The sequence below is a fragment of the Emys orbicularis genome, chromosome 12, assembly GCF_028017835.1.
Source record: "Emys orbicularis isolate rEmyOrb1 chromosome 12, rEmyOrb1.hap1, whole genome shotgun sequence".
Lineage (NCBI taxonomy): Eukaryota > Metazoa > Chordata > Testudines > Emydidae > Emys > Emys orbicularis.
In genome coordinates this window covers 41,059,247-41,066,714 of record NC_088694.1, presented here as the reverse complement: position 1 = coordinate 41,066,714, position 7,468 = coordinate 41,059,247, and the positions used below count along the sequence as shown (strand labels likewise).

The following is a 7,468-nucleotide window of genomic DNA, read 5'->3' as shown; positions in this document are numbered from 1 at the left end:
AATGGGCAATAGGGGATGGATCATTTGATGATTATTTGTTGTGTTCATTCGCTCTGGGGCACCTGGCATTGGCCACTTTCAGAAGACAGGATTCTGGGTTAGATGGACTTTTGGTCTGACCCAGTATGGCCATTCTTATGTTCTTATGTTTCCAAGGATAACAGAGTGGAAGGAGGAGACATTTTGGTATGGGATGTTGCCGCACTTACTTGATAACCCACACACCTCCTAGGTGTGGTGTTCTGTCCCATGTAGTGGCACTGAGACCACTTAGAGATTAATGAGTATGTTACAGCCTTACCTAAGGACCATGTGGCTTTTAGCTCATGCAGTATAGGCTTGTGCATTTAGCTCCAGAGTCCCAGGTTTGATCCCACCCACCAATGACTGGGATCTGTTGGTGTTACACTTGCAGTTCAGATGATGATGATGATTAGGCAGGTTTCTAGCAGGAAGCCCAATTAATGTTGTGGTCTGTATTGTCATGTGCCCTGAAGAGACTAGTAACAAAGGAGAGAGTCTGGACTAGATTCTCAAGGAACTTAGACATTTGGGTGCTGAGCCTAGCAGCACTTAGCTTTCGGGCACCTAGAGAATCTCTGGGATTCACAAAGCCTCTGCTCAGCACCCAGGCTCCCTACACAATGAAGGGAGGGAGACAGATGCCTAAAAATGAGATTCACAAAAGTTGGCACCCTAGGCAGCTCCTTGTCCCTCCGAGAGAGTTCAACACCTAAGTCTGGGATGCATGGAGGTGCCTCCTTCTGCTTGGGAAACTCAGCTATGAGCCTCTCTCAGAGTTTGACATCTAAGACATGATTTTTGCAAGAAAACAGGAATGGCAGCCTCATAATATTTGGCTCAGTGATAAGTATATTCACCTGGAATATGGGAGACCCCTGATACAAGTACTCTTTTCACCTGAAAAAACATGAACAGGGATCTAGTGCCTCTCACACGAGCGCCCTAGCCACTAATCTATGGGCTATTCTGATGTGAATCTCCAACTGTCTCTTCTGTTGAAGCTGTTCCATTGTGCATAAATAATTAGCCATTGGAGCAGGGGAACTGGGTAGTAGTACCTGGATCAGTATTCTAACCACGAGGGTGTAAAATCATCCATTTTCATGCTTTCCTTTTCTCTCTCTGGTCCAAAGGGTCTTAGAGATTTATCCAGAAGAAAACAGCTTTACCAGGAGATATTGAGAGAGCCCCACATCAGAATAGTCCATAGCCCAGTGATTTGGGCACTCACCTGAGAGTGGAGACTTGCACTAGGGGTCTCCTACATGTGGGTGAGTTCACTAACCACTGGGCTAAAGGTCATTTTTGGTGGAGTTAGGGGTGTGGTTTGAGCATATCTAAGGGACTCACAGATGTGTTAGGTGGAGGAACACCTGCCTTTCCCTGGTCATGCATCACCCTGGGGCATAGACTGGAGGTAGGCATCAAGTGAGCATCACTGCACATGCCCAGTCATGGAAACAAATATCCCTAGGAAGATTTGACTGTGAAAATGTAGGTGCTGAGTGAGTTTAGGTGCCTACAGGGTTCAGGGGCTGCTGAGCAGATGTTTTGTGAATCCCAGTTGCACCTAAATCTGGAACTTCTGCTCCTAAAATGGCTGTTAGATGCTTAAATCCTTTTGGGAATCTAGGTCCCATGGATGAGAAAACTTTTAATCTGGATGTCTGGTAGGATACAAGTAGTGGATGAATTATAATACTAATAATACCTGCTTGTATATATAGTAGGACCTCAGAGTTAAAGACACCAGAGTTACAAACTGACTAGTCCACCACACACCTCATTTGGAACTGGAAGTATGCAATCAGGCAGCAGCAGACACACAAAAAAAGCAAATAAAGTACAGTACTGTGTTAAATGTAAACTACTAAAAAAATAAAGGGAAAGTAGCATTTTTCTTCTGCATAGTAATGTTTCAAAGCTGTATTAAGTCAACATTCAGTTGTAAACTTTTGAACCAACAACCACAACATTTTGTTCAGGGTTACGAACATTTCAGAGTTACTAACAACCACCATTCCTGAGGTGTTCATAACTCTGAGCACTTTTCATGGACTGATAGATTCCAAAGTCAGAACAGATCATTGTTGTCATCCCATCTGACATCCTGTAAAGCAGAGGCCGGAGAACTTACCCAAAATACTTCCTAGAACAGATATTTTAGAAAAAATCCCCTCTTGACTTAAAAATTGTCAGTGATGGAGAATCCACCATGACCCTTGTTAAATTGTTGCTCCCACCATTATCAATTTATGCCTTATTTCCCATCTGAATATGTCTAGCTTTAACATCCAGCCATTGGATCATGTTATACCTTTCTCTGGGAGACTAAAGAGCCCATTATTAGATATTTGTTCCCCATATAGATTCATATAGACTGTCATCAAGTCACCCCATTACCTTTTCTTTGTTAAGTTAAGTAGACTGAGTTCTTTGAGGCTATCACTATGTGGCATCTTAGAGACTAAAATCCACTTCATCGGATGCATGCAGTGGAAAATACAGTAGGAAGATATATACACACAGAGAACATGAAAAAATGGGTGTTGCCATACTAACTATAACAAGGTGTGAGTAACAGTAGGGGAAAAAATAGCATGGGGAAATAGTTTTTACTTTGTGTAATGATCCATCCACTCCTAGTCTTTATTCAAGCCTAATTCAATGGTGTCCAGTTTGCAAATTAATTCCAATTCAACAGTTTCTCGTTGGAGTCTGCTTCTGAATTTTTTTTGTTGGAGTATTGTGACTTTGAGGTCTGTAACTGAGTGACCAGGGAGGTTGAAGTGATCTCCAACTGGTTTTTGAATGTTATAATTCTTTACATCTGATTTGTGTCCATTTATTCTTTTGTGTAGAGACTGTCCAGTCTGGCCAATGTACATGGCAAAGGGGCATTGCTGGCACATGATGGCATACATCATATTGGTAGATGTGCAGGCGAACGAGTCTCTGATAGTGTGGCTGATGTGATTAAGTCCTATGATGGTGTCCCTTGAATAGATATGTGGACAGAGTTGGTAACGGGCTTTGTTGCAAGGATAGGTTCCGGGGTTAGTGTTTTTGTTCTGTGGTGTGTGGTTGCTGGTGAGTATTTTCTTCAGGTTGGGGGGCTGTCTGTAAGCGAGGATTGGCCTGACTCCCAAGTTCTGTGAGAGTGAGGGATCATCCAAGGATCAGGATAGGTTGTAGATCCTTGATGATGCGCTGGAGAGGTTTTATTTGGGGGCTGAAAGTGACGGCTAGTGGCGTTCTGTTACTTTCTTTGTTTGGCCTGTCCTGTAGTAGGTGACTTCTGGGTACTCTTCTGGCTCTGTCAATCTGTTTCTTCACTTCAGCAGGTGGGTATTGTAGTTGTAAGAATGCTTGATAGAGATCTTGTAGGTGTTTGTCTCTGTCTGAGGGGTTGGAGCAAATGTGGTTGTATCTTAGAGCTTGGTTGTAGACAATGGATCATGTGGTGTGGTCTGGATGAAAGCTGGAGGCATGTAGGTAAGTATAGCCATCAGTAGGTTTCCGGTATAGGGTGGTGTTTATGTGACCATCGCTTATTAGCACTGTAGTGTCCAGGAAGTGGATCTCTTGTGTGGACTGGTCCAGGCTGAGGTTGATGGTGGGATGGAAATTGTTGAAATCATGGTGTAATTCCTCAAGGGCTTCTTTTCCATGGGTCCAGATGATGAAGATGTCATCAATGTAGCACAAGTAGAGTAGTTAGGGGACGAGACCACACCACATGATCCATTGTCTACAGCCAAGCTCTAAGATACAGCCGCATATGCTCCAAACCCTCAGACAGAGAGCAGACTGCAACGAGAAACTGCAGAATTGGAATTAATTTGCAAACTGGACACCACTGAATTAGGCTTGAATAAAGACTGGGAGTGGATGGGTCATTACGCAAAGTAAAAACTATTTCCCCATGCTAATTTTTCCCCTACTGTTACTCACACATTCTTGTCAACTGTTGGAAATGGGCCATCCTGATTATCACTACAAAAGTTATTTTTTTCTCCTGCTAATAATAGCCCACCTTAATTGATTACTCTCGTTATAGTTTGTCAAGGTTCCTTCCCCACTCTGAACTTTAGGGTACAGATGTGGGGGACCTGTATGAGAAGCTCTAAGCTCAATTAACAGTTTAGATCTGGTCTGGCTGCCACCACTCCCAAGCACTAATTCCCTTCCCTGGGTAGCCTTGAGAGACTCTTCACCAATTCCCTGGTGAACACAGATCCAAACCCCTTGGATCTTAAAACAAGGAGAAATTAACCACCCCCCCTCCTTTCTCCCACCAACTTCTGGTGGATCCAGATCCAAACCCCTTGGATCTTAAAACAAGGAGAAATTAACCATCCCCCCTCCTTTCTCCCACCAACTTCTGGTGGATCCAGATCCAACCCCCTTGGATCTAAAAACAAGGAAAAATCAATCAGGTATAAAAAAAGGCTTTTATTTAAAAAAAAGAAAGGTAAAAGAAAACCCTCTGGGAGAGATTAGCATACCAGCTACTCTCACAGACAACAGACTCCAAACACAGAGGATGTTCCCCTGGGCAAAAACTTACACAAAAAATACCCAAATACCCAATTTGACTATTCCTCTAATTGCACAAGACAGGTTACAAAGAAATAAACATAAACCTATTTATTTCCTTCACTAATACTCACTACTTAATAAGAGGCTGAATTCTGCAGCTTTCCCACTCAGGTCCAAAGTGAAAACTCAACAGACAAAGGGAACTTCCCTCCTTCCCTTTGAACCATCTTGTCCTCCCATTGGTTCCTCTGGTCAGGTGTCAGCTAGGCTAGGTGAACTTCTTAACCCTTTACAGGTAAAAGAGGCATTAACCCTTAACTATCTGTTTATGACATAGTTGGTATGGCAATACTCATTTTTTCATGTTCTCTGTGTAGATATATCTTCCTACTGTATTTTCCATTGTATGCATCCGATGAAGTGGGTTTTAGCCCACGAAAGCTTATGCTCAAATAAATTTGTTAGTCTCTAAGGTGCCACAAGTACTTCTCGTTCTTTTTGCTGATACAAACTAACACAGCTACCACTCTGAAAACTATGTGTCATGTTTTCTAATGCTTCAATCATTCTTGTGGCTGTTCTCTGAAAGCTCTCCAATTTATTCACATCCCTTTTAGATTGTGGAAACCAGAACTGGACACAGTATTCCATCAGCAGTCATTCCAATGCCAAATAGAGAGGTAAAATAACCTCTCTGCTCCTACCCAAGATTCCTGGTTATAGATCCAAGGATTGCATTATCCCTTTTGACCACAGCATTACACTGGGAGCTCATGTTCAGCTAATTATCCACCCTGAGCCTCAAATATTTTTCAAAGCCCCATGCTTCCCAGGATAGAGTCCCCCATCCTATAAATATAGCCTACATTCTTTGTTCCTAGATGTATACATTTACATGTAGACATATTGAAAAACACATATTTTTGTTTACCAAGTGATCCAGATTGCTCTGTATCACTGACCTGTCCTCTTCATGATTTATCTCTCCTGTAATGTTTATGTCATCTCCAAACTTTATCTGTAAAGCTTCATCAGCAGATCTCAAAGCCCTTTTCTAAAGGAGATCTATATAATTATCCCCATGTTACAGACAGAGAAACTGATGCTCAGGCCTTGTCTACACTATGCAGCTAAAATGGCACCACTGCGATCGATGCAGCGGCATCAATTTAGCGGGTCTGGTGAAGACGTGATAAGTCAACGGGAGAGCGCTCTCCCATCAACTTAATTAATCAACCTCAATAAGAGGTGGAAGCTATGTCAATAAGTGAGCATCTCCCATCGACAGAGCACAGTGTAGACATCGCGTTAAATTAACATAAGTTACATCAACTTAAGTTACGTAATTTACGTAGCTTAATTAGCATAACTTAGATTGACTTCTAGCATTAGTGTGTACTGGGCCTCAGTCTTGCGAAAAATGACTCACTCAAGAATGTGGTAGGATTGAGATGCTAAGAATTATGTCCTTGTTTTATTATGTTAATCCTTCATTTTATGTTTTACAGTTCTTAATTTGGAGGAATACATGAACATGGAAAACCAAACCATGGTGACAGAATTCATTTTCCTGGGACTTTCCAGTGACCCGCAGCTCCAGATTTTCCTCTTCCTGGTGTTTTTGGTTATTTATGTTATAACGCTGTTGGGGAACATGATGATCATCCTGGTGATAAGCGCTGATCCTCAACTCCACACCCCTATGTACTTCTTTCTGTTCCATTTGTCCTTTGTTGACATCTGCTATTCCTCCGTCACCGTCCCTAAGATGCTGCAGAATGTCCTAGCAGAGAGAAAGACAATATCTGCCAATGGCTGCTTTGCACAAAATTTCTTTTTTCTTTTCTCAGGCGGCACTGGGGTTTTCATTCTCTCAGTGATGGCTTATGATCGATACACTGCCATATGTAACCCACTGCATTACATGGGAACCATGAGTAAGCAAGTCTGTTGTCACTTGCTCAGTGGCTCTTGCATATCTGGGTTCTTGTACGCAGTGGCCAACACTCTGTCTCTATTAAGCTTACACTTCTGTGGTCCCAATGAAATCAACCATTACAGCTGTGAGCCCCCTTCACTCTTGGTCTTGTCCTGTTCCGAGACACTGACCCCTAAAGTGGTGCTTCTTTCATCTATTATAATTTTTGGATCAAGCTCCTTCCTTCTCACTCTGGTCTCCTACATTCACATCATCTCCGCCATCCTGAGGATACGCACTACAGAGGGCAGGCATAAAGCCTTCTCCACCTGCAGCTCCCACCTAGTTGTGGTTATTTTATACTATGGCACAGGTTGTTTCCGGTACATGAAGCCTACTTCTGAAGCATCTGTTTTTGATAGAATAATTTCCATTCAGTACAGCATCTAAACCCCCATGTTAAACCCCATCATCTACAGCCTGAAAAACAAAGATGTTAAAACTGCTCTGTGGAAGTTATTTGTAAAATTCAAGTTTCCCAAGGAAACTTTACATTGTTAAGTGTAGAAAAAAAGACACATTGAACTAGTGGTATATGTCTGAAAAATCCAAGGTTGTGTAATGGACTAAGTATTTGTATTTACGAATTGCGTCCAGAAATGTTTTAGGCTGAAACTTTCAAAGTTACGAAAGGGATTTGGGAATCCAGTTCCTATAGGTGAATTTGCAAAACTCAGAGATAATTTTTCAGAAAATCAAACATTCTGCACTTTATTCTATGCTTCCTCTTCCTGGAATACATATGGACTAACTCTACTAAAGTCAGTGAGATTGATTATCCTCTTTCTTGCCCCAGTGTAAACCCAGAGTAACTCCTACAGCTGGTCAAAAGTTTTTAACTCAAACTTTTTTTTCTATCAAATATTAACTTTATAGATTTTTTTCATAAGAAGTTGTATATTAGTGCATTTTAATGGAAAAAAT

The 7,468-nt window shown here is 41.8% G+C and overlaps 1 pseudogene; it reads left to right on the top strand.

The window, feature by feature from the left end:
• The first annotated feature begins 6,100 nt into the window (after positions 1-6,100).
• Positions 6,101-7,045, top strand: LOC135886201 (olfactory receptor 5J3-like; annotated as a pseudogene).
• The last annotated feature ends 423 nt before the right edge of the window (positions 7,046-7,468 follow it).